At 46.7% G+C, this 19,971-nt stretch overlaps 1 protein-coding gene across 13 annotated transcripts in view; it reads left to right on the top strand.

The window, feature by feature from the left end:
* nxn (nucleoredoxin) overlaps positions 1–19,971 on the top strand; it is a 173,145-nt gene that overhangs the window by 33,872 nt on the left and 119,302 nt on the right. The gene's annotated exons all lie outside the window — the stretch shown is intronic.

Below are 19,971 nucleotides of genomic sequence, written 5' to 3'. Positions count from 1 at the left end.
GAGTTATTAACCTGGAGACACCGTGGGATCGCTGTCCCGTGCTTTTTGCTGTGCGTGCAGTCTCCCATTCTGTCGCTGGTGTTGTGATCACTGCTTACATGTGTCCACGTTATTTATCATCCCTGCCTCTGTTTGTGCAGCTGGACATTGAATCAGGTTTATTATCACTGACATGCGGTGGCATAGTGGTCAGAACAACACTTTACAGTACCAGCGATCCAGGTTCAATTCCCTCCACTGCCTACAAGGAGTTTGCACGTTCTCCCCCAGGATCACATGGGTTTCCTCTGGGTGGGTGCTCCGGTTTCCTCCCAGAGTCCAAAGACGTACCGGCTGTTAGGTTAATTAGTCATTGTAAATTGTCCTGTGACTAGGCTCTGGTTAGATTGTGAGTCGCTGGGCAGCACAGCTCGAAGGGCTGGAAGGGTCTATTCCGTGCCGCTTCTCAATAAATGAAGACGGATTGTGGACATGCTGTGTTGGCACCGGAAGCGTGGTGATGCCCGCAGTGCACCCTCAGACTGTGTTGGTCATTGACACAAACAGCATATTTTTGCTGTGCATTTCGATTGGATACGTGACAAATAAAGCTGATCTTTCTTTTCCACGTACCCTGCCTTGACTGAGTCGGTCTCCGTATCCCTCATGGAGCTCAATGCCGTGCTTTCTCTGGGAGGCCGTTTTGGAAACTGGTTCAAAATACGTGTTGGCAGCGCAGGACATCCCACACGCAAGCTCGGGATCTTGGAGGTTTTGTATCCCAGGGTTTGCAAGCTTCGTCTCTGACACAGTAGGTGTGGCCGGATATCAGTTTGTTTTCCTCTTTCCCCAACCCCACAGAGAAGGGTCACTGCCTACTAGAAGCTGAAACTCCCTGCAAGCTTGGAAAGTGAGAATTGCTGTTCCTGGTATTTCTGGACAGTTGTCCCCTCTGTTTGAATTTTCATGATTGGTGCTTGCTGAGTTTACTTGACCTGACCCTATCATAAAGCAGACATCTGTTTAAAAATTTATGTTTCTGCACTATTTTCTGATCTGTTTTAAAAAAAAATAATGTTTTTTTTATTATTGCTGAATAATTTACTCTGTGGCGTTGCCCCTCTCGTATGGAATGCATTTGTGGTTCACACGCCATAAATTGATTCCTGTACTGATGCTGTTGGGGTGAATCTCCTGCGCTTTCTCTCTCTCACTCTTTTGCTAACCTGCCCCCTCGCTAGGTCACCCCACCCCTTCCCCAGTTTCATGATGCAATCAAGAGAGGGGCTCCGTCGGCTGGGGTTGACCATGGCTGTTGCTTCCCAACTTGATATGGCGAACAAGCTGCTGCCCGTGTAGCGGGCTCCTCCTCTACGTGCATCTGATGAACCCAAAGGAACGGCAGAAACCGATACATTTGGGCTCCGGCGATGTTACTGGAGTCGCCAGTCAGCGTTGAACTCAACAGAAGACGCCGTAGGGCCTCCAGTTCCGGATTTATCCCTCCGGGTTCACTCCCGAAACCTTCCCCATGAATGGGTATCACCACAAGGCAGTGGAGGTTTTAAATCCCCAGAGTTCCTCCTCTTCTAGATGAGCTGTCAGCCACGTCTGATGAGTCTCAAGCGACTGGTCACATGCAGTCAGACCCGAAGCAACTGGTTTTAAGGCGCCGGTAAGCTGCCTGTGCTCCTCCTGTCAGTAGAAACAGTCCGCCGGGCTTAGCAGCTAAGCCACACATGAGGGCCAGGAGCTGGACTCAGTTGTCAGAGGCCATTTGAGGTGCACGCCACTGCGAGCATTTAATAGGTAGTGGGAGCTTGTCCCCAATACCACCCCTGGCTGGAACTGCATTCTCATCGTTGTGGCTCAAACCTGACCAGTAGTTGAACTGAGGCAAGATCTTGGCTGCTACCCTATGCCCCATGTTTTGCCAGTGCTGTTTCCTGCCCCAACACCCCACCACCCGGTGTTCTGCTTAAGGTGAAGCAGAACAGAATGTACATGTCGCATCGACCTGAGGTGGGTGCTGCTGGCAAGGCCAGTGGTTCCCGTCGGCTGCAATGCCCTTGTGCTAATATCAATCATGTCTGCTGAATTATAAAGATCCGGAGTGGGATAGGTTTGAGAGGCTGAATCGCCTTGTCCTGTTACTCCTCCTGAGGAGTGTTATGACCTGCAGCTGGATGAAATCTTTAATCAAAGCTCACGGAATCTCAGAAGGATTTAAAGAGGCAGGTTAATGAGAGTTTAGCTTTATTTGCCTCACGTATGTCAGAACATCGAGACATACAGTGAAGTGTGTTGTTTACATCGAGTCAAATCAGAGAGGATTGTGCTGTAAGTGTTGCCACACTTCTGGCACCAATTTACCATGCCCACAACTCACTAAATCTAACTGTACGTCTTGGGAATGTGGGAGGAAACCGGAGCACCCGGAGGCAACCCACGCGGTCATGGGGAAGAACGTACAAACTCCTTACAGGCTGCCGTAGGAATTGCCCCCAAATTGGTGATGATTGGCGCTTTAAAGCGTTATACTAACCTCTCAATGTGGGCCTCATCCAGCATCACTTGAACCATAATAATAATAATTATTGTTCACTAATTATCCAAGTATTGGGGAAAGATGAGGTTGCGGAGAATGCATTTGGGCCAGGTTGGTTGGTCTTGTGGAGGGTGGGCAGGAATGAGTGGTGGTTGAGGGAGGGTGTTTACAGAAGAGGGTCAGGTGACAGGCTGTTCAGAGATTGACCCAGCTGGAGTTGGCACATATATTATAATGGGCGGAGTAGAGGGATGGGCGAGCACTTGTGTGAAGTCTCTGGTTCAGAAGATAGAATTTTCAGTTTGCTTCTCATAATAATGGAAGCAGTTTAGAACTTGGAACATAGAGGTGGTGCTGTGTGTCTGAGAGTTCACAGGTCTTGTAGGGTTGTTTGCTGGGCCTGGAGGTTAGGTTGCAAACGTTTTATCACCAGTCAGGGTGACATCATCAGTGCGCAGTCTCTGTGGGGTGCTCACGCTTATATCGGTCTGACTCGATTGGCTGACTGTCACACGAGCCGCCAGGCTCTGCTGGGTCCCAGCCAACCAGAGAGCTGAGAAATTGAGGGGTAGTAGCTGTTCCTGAATCTGGTGCAAGTCCTGTACCTCCTTCCAGATGGCAGCAGTGTCCTGGGCGGTGGGGGTCCCTGATGATGGAGGCTGGTTTCCTGCGACAACGCTCCGTCGATGTGCCCAGTGGTGGGGAAGGTTTTACCCGTGATGGACTGCGCTGTATCCAAGACTTTTTGAAGGATTTTCCATTCAAGGTCATCGATATTTCCATACCAGGCTGTGATGCAGCCAGTCAATATACTCTCCACCACACATCTACAGAAGTTTGTCGGTGTTTTAGACGTCATGCCGAGCCTTTGCAAACTCCTAAGGAAGTAGAGGCACTGCTGTGCTTTCGCTGTGATTGCACTTTCACACCAAGCCCGGGTTAGGTCCTTCATAATGGTAACTGAGGAATTTAAAGCTGCTGACTCTCACATGAACTTGATCATGGGACAATTTATAATGACCAATTAACCTTCTAACCAGTACGTCTTGGACTGTGGGAGGAAACCGGAGCGCCCGGAGGAAACCCATATGGTTGATGGGGCAGAACATACAAACTCCTTACCGGCGGCGCTGGGATTGGACCTGAAGTCTGGTGGACCGCCCCGAGCTGTGATTGTGTGGCTGCTAACTGCTACGCTGCTGTGGTGCCCCCAAGTTAGACGTGTTAGAATGGATTTATGGAAGAGGCGTGTCAGAGGACTTCCCTGATAATAAGCAGCAAACTCGACAAAAATGTACATCGCTGAGGGTTAGGAGCCCTTGCAACCCACTTCGGTACTCCAGAGTCTCCCAGACAGGGCTTGTGTCTGCAGTGAGAAACGAGCCTGTAAAGAAAGTGGCAGATTGATTGTTTAACTAAAACCTGCTCACTCACTCCGCGGTGTGTAAAACTGTGCAGAAAGTGTCTAAAAATACCCCTCGGCAGAGACTGGAATGTTTTCATTTGGATTAATTAGCCCAGAAGAGAGAGCGAGGGAGAGAAAGACGATGTTGTTCCCTCACAGTTGGAGTCAGTTTGCACAGCGCTTCCTAAAGTTAATGGCTTGGTCAGTGGTCGGGAGACCTGCTTCACAGCTGGGCTTACTCTGAGTGACCTGCCGTCTCTGTTTGTATACAGTGTAATGAGGGGTGATTACAGCAAGTTTCCTTTTACTGTGTGTCCGTGGTGATTCAATCTGGTATTTGGTCCGGGAACGCAACAAAGCAAGCGATCTCTTAATACGATAATTATAACCTTGCTCAGGAGTAATAAGCAAACCGCCCTTTTTACCTGCCCTAATGCTATCTTCCTCCTGAATCCTTAAGCAACCCAGCCGTTTTTTATGAGGGGCTCACCAGCCCCTTCACAAAGGTGATAACAGAAGGGCCATAAATACTGTCCCCACCAGCAACCTGGCAGGTCCCAGAAAGGAATGAGTCAGATAAGGTCATTGCCGACAAAGTCGAGAACTATTGACCATTCCTGGTTTTAGAGCCATACAGACTCTTCGACCCATGATGTTGTACCAACAATTTAATCTAGTCCAAGAACAATCTAACCCAGGGGATTTCATCCTTTTTATGCCATGTACTAATACCATTAAGCCAGGGGTCCGTGGACCACTGTTTGGGAACTCCTGGTCCAAGCCTTCCTTCTCTGTGCCTCTATAGGAATCTCTTAAATATCCTTTATATATCTGCCTCACCACCAATCCCTGACAGCTGGTCCCACTCACTTACAACGCTGTGTAAAAATCTTACTTCTGATTCACCCCATACTCTAATCGGCTTATAATTTTGTTCTGTCATAATAGCCATTTCTGCCCCGGGAGAAAGGCGTTGGCTGCCCACTCTATCTGCTCCTCTCATCATCTGTACACCTCCATCAACTCATTTTGAAAAGGCCGGGTGTGCATCTTAAATCACTGTGGGCTTTCTGGTGAGGCTGTGGCTGCTGTGGACATCACCATGGAGTTAAACGGTGCGAACCAGGTCCTTTGGCCTCTTCAAGGCCTTGCCTATTGAACTGTCTGTCTAAAAGCCCCTTAAATGTAGTGACTGGATCTAATACCGCCACCTCCCCTGGCAGCTCATCAGCCACAGAATTCTACTCAGATGGTGAGTAAATAAAATTTGCCCCTTGTGTCAGAATCATGTCTATTGTCTCTCGCATTGGCTGTCAAACGCCTTGTTTTGCGGCAGCAGTACAGTGCAGGCTTAACAACATACAATAAGTTAAAACTATAAATAAAACTATAATAAATAAAACTAGATAAAGAGTGCAAAATGTCTGTTTTCTCTCTTTTTGCACTCCCCCCCCCCACCATTTTGCTCTTTTTCCATTTCCCCCCTCTATTTTGTACTTCCCTCACTGTTTTCCTCTTTTTCCACTTATTTTAATTTTTTCTATTTCCCCTTGTAACTTACAGTATTTTTACGCATTGTTCTGCTGCTGCAAAGCCGCAAATTTCGTGTACAAAAGCCGGTGATAAACAGCTGATTCTGATTTAAATGACAAATGGCGAGGCCGTGTCCACGGACTATTCAGCCGTCTGATGGTAGAGGGGAAGAAGCTGTTGGGTGTGTGTCTGCAGGCTCCCTGTTGTAATGAGGACAAGGCCTGTCCCGGATGGTGGCTGTCCTTGTTGATGGATGCTGCGTCCTTGAGGCATCACCTTCAGAAGATGTCCTCAGCGGTGGGGGGGGGGGTGGGGGGGGTTAGTAAATTGATTTATTACTGTCGCACGCTCTGATGTACACTGAAAACCATTGTTTTGCATGCCGTCCAAGCAGATTATCATTCTTTTCCCTTGAACTACCTTAGTGCACTATTGCAGTGAAATTGAATGCAGGACAAAGAAGCGGGCAAGAAAAATAATTGTGGACACCACCCACCCTGCTAACTGCTTTTTCTGAAAGCTCCTTTCTGGAAAGCGCTATAGGGCTATTAAAACAAAAACTTTGCGCCATCTTTCTTTCTCCCCTCCCCCCTGCCCCAGGCAGTTGATCTGGTCACCGATTCTAGTTAACCCCCGCCCCCCCCGCAATCTATTACCCTGGTCACACTGTAGACACCTTAAGCTATTTAGAATGCTCTTTACATTGTAAATATATGCTGGTATTTGGTATTTATATACATTTTATTCCACAAATTGGAAATCGACGTAAGTGTAAAAGGCGAGTAAAACTGATCCTTTATTCAACAGTTACAGAGAGAGTGCAGTGCAGACAGACAATGAGGTGCAAGGCCACGATGAGCTAGATTGCAAGGTTAAGAGGCCATCTTGTTGCATGAAAGAACTCTAAGCCCTCTTACGATCCTGTGAATTGGTGCTTCCAAATCTTTTCAGCTACTGCCTCGCCTTGTTTTTGATGCCCCTGCAAGGGAAAGAATTTTGGTAATCTCCTGTCTCTGCCCCATATGATCTTTTATTGGTTTCTTAACAGATCACGTTCCTCCTCCTTTGCTCCAGGAAGAGCAAGCCCAGCCTATCCAATATCATGCCATAACTAAAGCTCCCCCAATCCAGCCAACACTCTGCTAAGGATCTGAGGCTACCAGGTGCTCTGCATACCAGGGCCCGTTGACTGCTTTGGGCTTTGTACATAAAGATGGGTTTTTCTGTCGAGGGATTTGTGGGAAGGGTAGTCTGCTGAAATTCTTTACACTGACATGACAAATAATTCCATTCGCCAGCTGGGATTGGACATGTTTTAAAACCATAGGAGCAGAATTAGGCCATCTGACCCAGCCCGTCTGCACCATTCCATCATGGCTGATTTACACTGGATGGCAAATTTTTTTGAAAGTGTTGCTTTCTCAGTTTTTTTTGGTATGGTTGTGATGGGCTGCTTGAAGCTGAATACAAATATAATTTCAAGACTACTTGTATCATGAAGGAATCCCTCTCAACCTTATTCTCCTGCCTACTCCCCATAACTTGTGATGCCCTTACAATCCCTGCAGGGTTTAGCATAAAACTTCCAGCTTCCAACCACTTAGCTCAGTCAAATCACCACATTTCCATCGCCAGAATTTTATATAAGTCTGACAGCATCTTGGGGCTTAATTCTTGAAAAGTCCAGAAAATCTTGGAACATTGTATGGCAGAAAAGTAAAATTATAATCCGGTCTATCCCTTTGTAACCGCAGAACCAGCTCCCAGTCAGACAGCTGGTCACTTTGTACAGGGAATTAATCCACTCAACTTCAGTGCCAACCAAGTAACTAAACTTTTTGGGCAATGCGATTAAAGTAAAATTTGAGAGGTGGGTGGATGCTCGACAGTATTTCCTAATCTCTGGAACACTGGGAATAAATGTCAAATGTTTTACTTGGCAGCCTCTGGATTAACCCTTTCCTGTGTCTGCGGCCTGTCATCAGATTGAATCAGAGTCCAGTTTGTTATCACTGATGCACTATGTCCTGAAATTTGTTGTTCTGTGACAGCAGTCCAGTACAATACATAAGTTAGTATGTTACAGTAGAAAATATAAAAATATAAATAAGCTGTGAAAAAGAGAGCAAGATAGTGACAGTGTTCATGGTTCCATTCAGAAACTGCTGGTGAAGGAGAAGGACTTTTCATGAACAGTATATGTATGAATGTGTGCATATACAGTACTGTGCAAAAGTCTTGCATGCACAAGATTAGCTAGGGAGCCCAAGACTTACACAGTACTGTAGTAATTTTGTGTATTGCACTGTACTGCCACACAAAAAAAACAAATTTCCTGATATGTGAGTGATGATAAACCTGATTCTGATATGGGTCTCTACTGTAGACAGAGAGTGGGAATAAGGCAGGGAGAGGGGAAATCATGATTGGGAAAAGGAAAAGGGAGAGAGGAGGGAGCGGGAAGCACCAGAAAGATATTCTATAATGATCGAGAACCCAATTGTTTGGAATCAAATGACCTTGTCTGCTATCTCAGGGCCGGGTGTGTCTGCACCTGTGCCATTCCCCACTCCTGGCACTCCTTCTCTGCCACCTGTCCCACACCCCTCCCGTGGCACTTCATCCTCGCCACTCCCAACAACCTTTGCTCCCGCCAGATTTTCAAACTTGCTTTCCGCACCACGTAGACAAATACGGTATTGTGCAAAAATCTTAGGCACAATAAGACACACCGTGTGTGTGTGCGTGCATTATTGCAACTATCTAATCAGCCAATCATGTGGCAGCAACTCAATGCATTAAAGCATGCAGACATGGTCAAGAAGTTCAGTTGTTGTTCAGATCAAACGTCAGAATGGGGAAGAAATGTGATCTAAGTAACTTTGGCCTTGGAATGATTGATGGTGCCAGATGGGGTGGTTTGAGTATCTCACAAACTGCTAAGGTTTTCTGGGATTTTCACACACAACAGCCTCTGGAGTTTACAGAGAAGGGTACAAAAAAAACCCCCAAAAATACCCAGTGAGTGACCGTTCTGTGGGTGAAAATGCTTTGTTAATGGGAGAGGTCAGAGAAGAGTGGCCAGACTGGTTCAAGCTGACAGGAAGCTGACAGTCACTCAAATATTACCACGTGTTACAACAGAAGAGCATCTCTGAATGCACAACATGTTGAACATTGAAATGGATGGGCCACAGCAGCAGACGGGCACACTGGGCTCCACTCCTGTACCTAATCACGTGCCATTGAGTGTGTAAGTAGTGCAAGATTAGTGAGTGGTTCACAAATCTGACAGCAGATGAGAAGAATTGTTACTTTGAGTGTGTCAGAAGTGCTCTAAATGTTTTCCTTCTGTTGTGAGTAGGATAATTCGTATGTTACCAAACAGGAATTGTTCATTTCTGTCGCAATGCCTGTGTGTGTGTGTGGGTGCAATACATTACCCGTCATTGTAACCACACTCAACCCTCAGCATGCGCGATTCCCTGTTCACCTGTTTGAGACCGTGCGTCGCAAGCTGGTCAGTGCTCGTCCTTGAAGCTTGGGATTCTGATTGAGACAGGTGAGTGCTGACTGACCTTGCCGGGTGCACCCGCTGTCTGATAGAAACGTACAGACACCCTCGGGTAGACTGACCCACCAGACCCGGATAGGTGGGTACAAAGTCACTTCGACCCACGCAGTCTCCCCGCTATGTACAGGGATGGGAGGGGTTTGGTTCACATGCAAGTTGAAAGGAGTAGGCAGAGCAACAGTTCAACACGAATTAGACGGTCTGACTCACCCAGACCCACCAGAATCATCTGACCCAGCTTCACACGCAGCATTGTGCAGTTTCTGGCTCATGGATGATAGAAAAATGGAGGACTATGTAGGAGTGAAGTGTTAGATTGATCTTGAGTAGGATAAGAATACAAAGGTTGTTCTTGAGAGCAGAGGTGAGGGAGAATTTCTTTGACCAGAGGGTGGGGAATCTCCGGATGTATTACCACAGATGGCTGAGGAAGCCAAGTCGTTGGGTATATTCAAAATGGAGGTTGATAGGTTCTTGATCAATCAAGGCGTCAAAGGTTACGTGGAGAAACCATTTAGGGGACATGGGGAATCACAGGAAGGGTGACCATTTAACCTCCAATCATAATCACCCCGGAACTGAATTCCGCATTGGGGTATTTCAGAGGACAGGGATAGGTCCGGGGTCGTATCTAGCCCAGACTGGATGTGGAAGGATGTTTATGATCCAGATTAATCTGGTAAGTACATGGTCATCGTCAACAAGATTGCTTCTGGGTTTTATTGGAGACACGCGAGATTCTGCTGATGCTGTGAGAGGACACAAAATGCTGGAGGGATTCAGTCGGTCAGGCAGCTTCAACAGAGTGAAATGGACAGTCAGTGTTTCAGGTTGAGGCCCTTCAAAGTACAATTTACTTATCTGTTGCCATATACAACTCTGAGATTCATTTTCTTGTGGCGTACTCCATAAATCTATAGAATAATCACCATAACAGAGTCGATGAAAGACTGCCCAATGTGGATGTTCAGCCAGGGTGCAGGTAACGACAAACTGTGTAAATACGGAAATAAATAATAAATAAGCAGCAAATTTTGAGGACGTGAGATGAAGAGTGTTTGGAAGTGTGGGAAAGAGTTCAGCAACGGGGCAAGTGCAGTTATCCCCTTTGCTTCATCAGGACTGGGAAGGAAGATGGCCATTGTAAAAAGTGGGGGAAAGGGTGGAACAAGAGGTTTTCCTTCCAGGAGAACCCTCCCCATCTCTTTCCCTTTATTCCATGGTCGGCTGGTCCCTTCTATCAGATTATGCTTCTTCAGCCCTTTGTCACTTCCACCTATCGTTTCCCAGCTCCTGAATCGGAATGGGTTTGTTATCGCTGACATATGGCATGAAAATTGTCACTTTGCGGCTGCAGTACAGTGCAATACATGCAGTATGCTATAAATTACAATAAGAAACACATGCATAAAAAGTAGTGCAAAGAATGGGAGTGAAAATATTGAGATAGTGCCCATGGTGCTCTTGAACACCTTTTCATACTGGCTATCTCCCCTCTTTCCGGTCCCGATGAAGAATCTCAACCTGAAACATTGATTGTTGTTTCTGTCCATAGATGCTGCCCAGTCCACTGAGTTCCTCATTAATTTTATTGTCAGCTGTGCTACCTTTCAGGAGACAAGGCAAACCAGGGGCCAGTGTTCTGCCCAGGTGGTTGTGGTAGAACAGCACAGATTTTCCCGATGTCCTGATCGTCATTCAGGACACAAATAGTGTCTTCATAGAAATGTCTGATGGAATTACCACGGTATTTCTGTAGGTGGGGGCTTGCTGTGCATAAATTGGGACTAGCTTTGATGGGAATCTTGGGCCAAAGGGCCTCTTTCTGTTCTTTAGCCAGAGAGTGGTGAATCTGTGGAGGGTGGCTGTGGAAGCCAAGTCACTGGGTATAGATAAGGCAGAGGTTGATAGATTCTTGATTGGTCAGGGCATGAAGGGATACGGGAAGAAGGCAGGAGATTGCATCTGAGAGGGAAAATGGATCAGCCATGATGAAATGGCGGAACAGACTTGATGGGTCAAATGGCCTAATTCTTCTTTAGTCTTGTCTGACTCCACTTAGCTCAGCGTCAAATCATTCTTCACCGCGTTCAGTCGGTTATCATTCAAAGTAGGGGTTCCTGCACAGGCTCCAGCAGTGAACACTGTGACGACCCTTTCAGTGAATGAGCAAGTTCTCACTGGATACTCGCATTACTGAGTGGGAGCAGAATGTGGGCTTTAGCTAGTGTTCACTACAAAAATTCCATGGGTTTTACAGCCAGAAGCTCTCGACCATTGTGACGGGAACTGGCCATTTTAGCTTTTTTTTTTAGCGATACAACGCGGAGTAGGTGTTTCCACGCCATCCCAACAACACTCGTTAAACCTGATTAACCCTAACCTGATCACAGGACAATTTACAATTAACCTACCCGCTACGTCTCCGGATTGTGGGAGGGAGCTGGGGGCCTTGGGAAATCCCACCAGGAGAACGTACGGAGGCTCCTTACAGAACAGCACCGGAATTGGTCTTCCCTCCTCCTTCCCCACCCCTCCACCCTTCCCACTCTGTTTAAGGAATTGTGGAATCCGTGCTTTAATAACGCTGCTGGCTTATTGCACCATCCATAACACTGACAGTGGCAGCCAACCTAGTCCAAGCCGGGTTGGGCAATCTATCTCATTGCCATTAGAAACTGGGATAAAATCTACTGTTATCTCTGCGGCTGCTGACAGTTCAGACCCTCTCGGGGGTGCCTGTGCAGTTACAAGTTTAGATAACCCCGTGGATTCTGTTATAAAGTGAATAACGTGCGACCTTGTGACACAGCACTAAGGAGTGATTTTGGTCACTATCTCTGTGCCTGATGGTAAACCTTTTTTTTTCGATTTTATCGCTGCTTGTTTTGATTCATAAATCTGAGTCAGAATCGAACTCATTATCACTGACTTAGATGAGTTTAGGATTGTTAGCTTGGGTAAGGAAAGGACGCTTTACCAAAGGTGTGAGTTTAGCAGTGTCAAAGAGGGCTTCAGAGTCGCACAGCGTGGAAGAGAGTGCATTTAAAATAAAAAGGGCTAGCGTAATGGTGTCACAACGCCAACGATCCGAGTTCAGTTCCACCGCAGTCTGCATGTTCTCCCCCGTGGCCACGTGGGTTTCTGTACAGTAGTGTCCCTACTTGTACGTACCTGCCCCTGTGACTGGTCAGGGATCTCTGAGGGCTTTGATTATTTTTTTTAAGCACAATTCACCTCATTCATACAAAAGCAAGGCAGTAGGAATTTTGATTGAAAGTCACAGAGTACAGCCCACCAGAATTGTGCCAACTGTCAAGTAACCATCTTTACTAAATCTGCTTCCCAGCGCCTGGTCAGAACCTTAGTGATTGATGTAAGTGCTTCTCTGGATGTCTTTTAACATGTCCGTTGTGCCCGGCGAGGGCACAAAACCTGTGTCGGAGGGTTTTTACAGGGGGAAAGCTGGGGTCCACTCTCTCAGCCTCCGAAGTCCAGGTCCAGTGCACAGACCGGGACCTCCCTTGGTCGCAGCAGATGACCATGACATCTTCTGTGCCTTGCCATATCCTTTGCTCTCCGCAGGCAGGTTCACGCTGACAGGAAGGTGACAGTAACTCAAATAACCACACGTTACAACAGCGCCGTGCAGAAGAGCGTGTCTGAACGCACAACACGTCAAACCTTGAAGTGGACACGAGGAAATCTGCAGATGCTGGAAATTCAAGCAACACACACAAAAAGCTGGTGGAACGCAGCAGGCCAGGCAGCACACACAGGGAGAAGCATTGCTGATGTTTCGGGCTGAGACCCTTCGTCAGGAAAAACTGAAAGGAAAGATAGTAAGAGGATACTGTGGTGACCCACTTCCTAGCGCACTCGAACCGGCTCACAAATAGCCAGCGCGCCGGGATAAAGGCCAGTCCCAAAAGGGCGTCAGGTCTGCTTCACCAACAAAGGGAAAAGCTCGCGCGGGGCTGTGAATACGTGCCTCCTGCAGCATCCACGCCTGGGGAGGGCGGGATCAGGGAGACTTTAAAGCGAAGCTGCAAAGTTCGAATAAAATCTTCTTTAACTGCAGTTTACAGACTCCCTGTCGTTATTTCAGCGCTGCGTGTAGCACACTGCTACAACACTATCTTTTCCTTCAGTTAGTCCTGACGAAGGGTCTGGGGCCCAAAACGTCGACAGTGCTTCTCCCTATAGATGCTGCCTGGCCTGCTATGTTCCACCAGCATTTTTTGCGTGAACCTTGGAGTGGTTGGGCTACAGCAGCAGAAGACCAACAGCAGATTCCACCGCTGTACCACTGAACGTATACTTGCGCATATGACAATAGCCTGGAGTTTTTGATTTTTTTATTTGCGTGCGAGAACGTCCGAGGCGGCTCTGAATGTTACTGGTTCTGGCAGCCCTGTCTGACTGTGGCACAGGTCAGAGTAGTGAACACGCAGACATCGGTTTTTTGCTCAGCAAGCTCTCGTTCACAAAGGGCCTTCACAACAGATGGTTTTCCTTCTTCAGGGCCGTGTCATTCCGAAACATGCAGCCCCTGCACTAACTCCCCTGGGATGTCGCTCTTCATAAATTATAAACCAATATGTTCGAGCCACGGCCCCTTAAAGAACAAAGGCTTTTCTTTTCCCAAAAAAGGAGCATTTTATTAAAGCCGGAGGGAGCCCGGGGAAGGGTAAAACGATGTGTGGAGGACTGTGAATGGATGTTAACCAGACAGCCCCGCAAACCAACAGGAACATACAGTTCACAGCAAAGTCACAAACACAAAGAATTTATTTTAAATGCCTGGAATGCGAGTTAAAAGGATGTGCGCTGAATAGGAGGCAAGGCAACCTTGTATTTCTGCTCCCCTGCCCCACCTCAGGACACCCCCATAGGCCTCAGCAGTCAGTACAGTCACTGTTGTCATTTGGGAGGGGTGACCCTCAGTCTGCGCCCTTTCAGGGAATTTTTAAGGAAAAGTTTGGAATGGAGGAAGGAGGGAGGAAGGGGGTGGGGGGGAGAGACACACCCTCAGATTAATGACCTCCGAGATCGCTGCCATTACTCAACGTGTGTGGCCGTACTGAATGGAGCCCCTTGTATCTCTGTTCAAAGTACCTGTACCAGACACCTAACTGGAAATTCTCAACCGTGTTTATTAAATTGAAGCAAAAAAAAACACTCCACTGTCGGAACTCTTCAAGAAGGGTCCACGTGAAGGGTCTCGACCCAAAATGTAGATGACCCATTTCTCTCCACAGATACCTCCTGACCCCTTGAGTTCATTACTGTTGCTGGGGGATCTTGGTGGGTCAAGCAACATCTGCGATAGGGTGATGGGGGAGTTTTTACCTCAAAGATAAAGTCTATTAAGTTTCATCTGGTCAAGATGGCGCCAAGCTGTGACGTCCATCTAGTTTGTGGCTCGGATATGGTTCATAGGGACGGTTTTGAGGACAGTGCGGGGAGTCAAGGAAGGGATGAGTGGGAGTTAGAGGTCGGGGGGCAGTAATTGAAGAGTTATGGACGTGCGGTGGAATGTGTGGCAAATACTTGTGGGCTGTCCCCAGCACATCCTTGTGGTGTTTGTGTCATTAAAGCAAACAATCCATTTCACGGTGTGTTTCGATGTACATTTAATAAATGAATCTCAAAGTTCAAAGTAAATTTATTTTCAACGTACAAATATGTCAACATACACAACCCCGAGATTCATTTTCTTGCGGGCATTCTCAGTAACTACAAAGTAACACAACTGAGTCAATGAAAGACCGCACAGAGCAAAGATGGACGAACAGCCAGTGTGCAGAAAACAACAAACTGTGCAAATAGGAAAAGAAAAACAGTAATAATAAAAAATAAGCAATAAATATCAAGAACGTGAGATGAGGAGTCCTTGAAAGTGAGTCCGTAGGTTGTGGGAACGTATCAGTGATGGGGCAAGTGAAGTTACTCCCTTTGGCTCAAGAGCCTGATTGTTGTGTTGAGAGTCTTGAGGCTGCTGTACCACCTTCCTGATGGCGGCAGGGAGATTCTGTAACTATACTCGGCACCACTGACCTGCACGACCTCTTCCTGTGCTTTGATGTGACCCGCAGCATCTGGAAGAGTGTGCAGAGAGCAGCTGGCTGATACGCGGCCTGCTAAAGTTACAGCTTAAACACCCAGCAAAGGTGTTGCCCGGCGAAGGGCGGCTCTGCGTGCGTTTACTTGGGTTAAGCAGTGCCGTATTACCGACCATACGCGGAAGGTAATAATCTGCAGCATCCTTACAGAAGTGCAGTGCGCACCTGACATTTGCAGCTGGGTTCCGCTGCTGTGGCTAAGCGGAGTGTGGGAGTTTTAACATAGAACGTTACAGACTGTTGGGCCTACCTTTTCACTTGAAAGATCAGCCTAACCCTGATGGGACCAGAGCACTGCCTGCCCAACTCGAGTGGGCACAGAAGAGGAGGTGAGGCTTGGGGCAGATCAGCCAGGATCATGTGGAATGGCAGGGCAGAGTTGAGGGGCCAAGTGGCCGCCTTCTGCTTCTGTTTGCTTGTCTCAATGTGCAGTGTGTCTCAGAGATGAGTCAATTACTTGCTTCGAGCCCTGGAATATAGAACATAGAGCACTCCAGTACGGTACAGTCCCCTCAGCCCATCTTGTACTCACCTTTAACCCACTCCAAGATCAGTCTAACCCAGGAGTTCCCAACCTTTTTTACGCCATGTACCAATACCATTGAGTAAGGGGTCTGTGGACCCCTGATCTGACCCTTCCTTTCTCCATAGCTTTCCAGTTTTCTATCACTCATTTGCCTATCCAAGACTCTCTTAAATGTCCCTATTGTTTGCTTTGTGACCTATTGGTTGGTTGGAATTTACACGGGGTCTTTAGGTCTTGGCGGATGTAGGGTTAAGTTCAGCAAAGCAGATTTGGAGGGGCACAAAGATCACACACAGAGCAGTACCTCACAGTATGGGCCCTTTGGCCCATGATATGCTGACTTATAGAAGCCTACTCCAAGATCAATCTAACCCTTCCTCTTGCATAACCCTCCATTTTTCTTTCATCTGTGTGTCTGTCTAAAGTGTCTTAAATGTGCCTCTACCACCACCCCAGCAGTGTGTTTCACTCTGTTTTTAAAAAAAGACTTGCCACTAAGTTTTCCACCGCTCGCATTAAAAGGGTGACCTCAGAAAGGTTTGGAAGTGGAGAGCGGGTCGTCTAGAGGAGTGTCAAGTTGAGGAGGACGTAGATTGGGTGTGTATGCCTAGTTAGTTTCCCCAGGGTTGGGGAATCAAGTACCAAAAGACATGGGTTTAAGGTGGGAGGGGAGGGATTTAATAGGAACTTATTTTACACAGAGGCAGGTGAGTATATGTGTACTTTTCCCTTTCAAGATTAGCTTTATTTGTCACATGTACATCGAAGCAGACTGTGAAATGGGTCGTTAGAATCAACGACCAACGCAGTCTGAGGACGTGCTGGGGGCAGCCGACAAGAGTCACCACCCTTCTGGTCCCGACATAGCACACCCACAACTTTCTAACCCTATGCCGTACGTCTTTGGACCGTGGGAAGGAAACTGGAATATTTGGAGGAGACCCACATGGTCGTGGGGAGAATGTACAGACTCCTTACATTCAGTGGCAGGAATTGAACCTGGGGCAGTGGTGCTGGAAAGTGTCCAGAATAAGTTTATTAACAAGGTACATGAATGTCATCATATACAACCCTGAGGTTCGTTTCTTTGTGAGCATTCACAGTAAATCCAAGAGACGCGATAGAATCGATGAAAGACTGCACCCAGTGGGATGAACAAACTGCCAGTGTGTAAAGACAAAAGAAAAAAAATAAACCACAAATGTCTAGAACCTGAGATGCTGAGCCATTGAAAGTGAGTCCATAGGTTGAGGGAACGGTTTAGTGATGGGGCGAGTAAAGTTATCCCCTCTGGTTCAAGAGCCTGATGGTTGTCTGTTCCTGAAGCTGGTGGTGATGTGGTTCCTGAGGCAGCAGTGAGAAGAGAGCGTGGCCTGGGTGGTAGGGGTCCCTGACGATGGATACTTCTTTCCTGCGACAAATCTCTGTGCAGGTGCGCTCAGTGTTGGAGAGGGCTTTACCCATGATGGACTTGGTAGAAAGAGATGAGGTATTAATTTCAAACTTGATGCATAATGACTCAAAGAATTGACCTGCATGTACATGTAACGAGAGCTGTATCACTCATCTCCTCCTACCTTAGGCCACAAACCTATCAATCACCCCGCTGTGGGCACTTTCTGGAGGTCCAAGATCCGTATGCTCCACGACCGCTGGACTAAGTGTGTAAATGTAGGAGGGGACTATGTTGAAAAATAAATGTGCTAGGTTTTCTAAAATTGACTCTTTCTCCGTTAGGCCCACAAACTTCGTAGCAATCACCCCTCGTAGCAATAAATAATGAGATAATGGGATAAAGAGTCGTTGAAGTGAGATCATTGGTTGTGGGAGCATTTCAATGGATAGTTAAGTGAGTGTAGTTATCCCCTTTTGTTCAAGAGCCTGATGGTTGAGGGGTAATAACTGTTCTTGAACCTGGTGATGAGGGTCCTGAGGCTCTTCCACCTTCTACCTGATGGTAGCAGTGAGAAGAGAGCCTGGCCTAGGTGGTGAGGCTGTCTAATGATACATGCTTCTTTCCTACAACAGTGTTTCATGTAGATGTCGTTGGTACCAAAATGACTTCTGACTGCTTGCCCTCCCCCTTTAAAATGCTGTGGGCATGGTCTGAGACGTCTCTGACCCTGGCACCTGGGAGGCAAAATGCCATCCGGATGTGGTTTTCACTTATTTACTTTCACTCCTCTCTCTTCCTCCAGTTATGGAATCCTTTCTCACTGCTGCACTCCTCTTCTGTCCCCTTCCCCGCTGAGACGCAGAGCCAGAGACCCAGTCCCTGCAGCTTCCCCTGGTAGATCATCCACCAAAACAGTATCCAAATCAATATACTATTGAGGGGAACGGTCAAAGGGGGACTCTGCACTGGCTTTTCCCTCTCCTGATAGTTGCTCAGGTACCTGGTTCCTCCAGCTTAGGAGCTGCAGGGATGCAGTTACCCCTATCTGTGATCTCCTCATTCTCCCGTGTGGGCTGAAGGTCAAAGAGCCCCGGCTCCAGTTCCTAAACATCGCCTCTAGGGAGATGCATATCTCAATGCATTTTGTGCAGATGTAGTTATCAGGGAGACTAGTGGTCTCCCAGAGCTCCTACATCTCTCACAGAGAATATACCACTATCTCAATAGTTATGTGTTAATAGACAAAGAAAGAAAGGGGAAAACTTTCCAGAAGCTTCCTTGGATCCTCTGCCTGTGCTTGCCCAAGCCTGTTGAGCCTCAGCCTTACACTGGCTGCTCCACTTACACCTCCCTTTTTATTGGCTCAAGTAAGACTCACTCTGGAGACTTGTTTTCAAATGGCTGTCAAGTGTTGAATAAGTTTGTTCTTTCCCATTGTTATTGTGTGTAAAACTCGTGGTAAAAAGGCCAAGTAATCTGTGATACGTGCTGAACATTTCCTGTAGCAATATACCTAGTGGAAACTGGAAGGCTGCGGAGGTCGTAAAATGTCAGGCGATACCTCTGTGTGGGAAAGGCGAATTCTCCTGGGAGGAGGGATTGCGGAGGGGTCACGGTGTGTTTTTACTAAACATTGTAAGGATGTCAGCGAAGTTGAAAAGAGGCCGTGAAGCAGGGAGAGGTGGAGCAGGAAATGATTGGTAGTAAAGTCGTTGTTTAATTGACTTCGCTGCTGAGTGGGGGGAGAGAGCTATGTAGTTACACTGCACATGTGTTTAACTCTTATCTTCACACAGACTGCTACTAGTGACTCGCCAAGTCGAGAGTTCATTCAAACCACAGCAAAAATCAATTTGTAAATGCGAGATTCTGCAGACGCCTGAACTCTTGGGCAACACATACAAAATGCCAACCCTCAACTATAAAAGTTCATGTATGTCACCATATACTATGCTGATTTTCATGTTCTTGCAGGCATTCACAGGAGAGTATAGAACATAGGCTCCTGAACCAGCGTGGATAACTTCACTCGGCTCAACAATAAACTGATTCCACAACCTATGGACTCTACAACTCAAGTTCTCAATATTACTTTTAGTTTTTACACAATTGTCACCTTTTGCACATTGTTTGTGTGTAATTGTTCATTGATTTTATTGTATTTCTTTGTACCTGCTGTGGGGGGGGGGGGTGTGAAAGATCAAGTGTAGTAGTCTCCTAAAGCACCTAAAGCAGGCCCTTTGGCCTAATTTGTCTTGTTCCAATCAAGATACCCATCTAAGGTTATCCCATTTGTTAGTGTTTATCTAATTATCCCTCAGAACATTTCCTATCCATGTACCTGCCCTATTGTCTTTCAGATGTCATTATTTAATGTTTAACATCATTTCCTGTACACAAGCATAAAGGAGAATGAAATAATTATTACTCTGGATCAGATGCAGTGTAAAAAAACACAATAATAAAAAAGACAGTAAATATAAATACATAAGATTTTAAATACATAGATTGACTGTGTGTCCATGAAGTGGCTCTAGGCACAGCGTGCCTGTACACAAAAAAAAACATAGAAAATCCACAGCACATTACAGGCCCTTTGGCCCACAATGTTGTGCTGACCATGTACCCTACTCTAGAAGCTGCTTAGAATTTTTGTACCGCGTAGCAACTGAACCATGGAAGCTATCAGAATTTGGTTTTATAAAATAGTCAAGGTGACATTGAATAAAAACATAAGCTTTTCCCAAGAGAATTTAACAAGATATGTGCATAATGAAGAGAATGAAAGGAACCTCAACCTCAGGAATCTTTTGAATCGGAAGTTGACATCCTGTGCATGAACTCCTGATCACAATTTATTCCAGCAAGTGTCAATTTGCCTAAAC

The sequence above is a fragment of the Hypanus sabinus genome, chromosome 6 (genome assembly GCF_030144855.1).
Source record: "Hypanus sabinus isolate sHypSab1 chromosome 6, sHypSab1.hap1, whole genome shotgun sequence".
NCBI classification, from domain to species: domain Eukaryota; kingdom Metazoa; phylum Chordata; class Chondrichthyes; order Myliobatiformes; family Dasyatidae; genus Hypanus; species Hypanus sabinus.
Note: the sequence above shows the minus strand (reverse complement) of the source record. Positions and strands in the feature narration are given on the sequence as shown.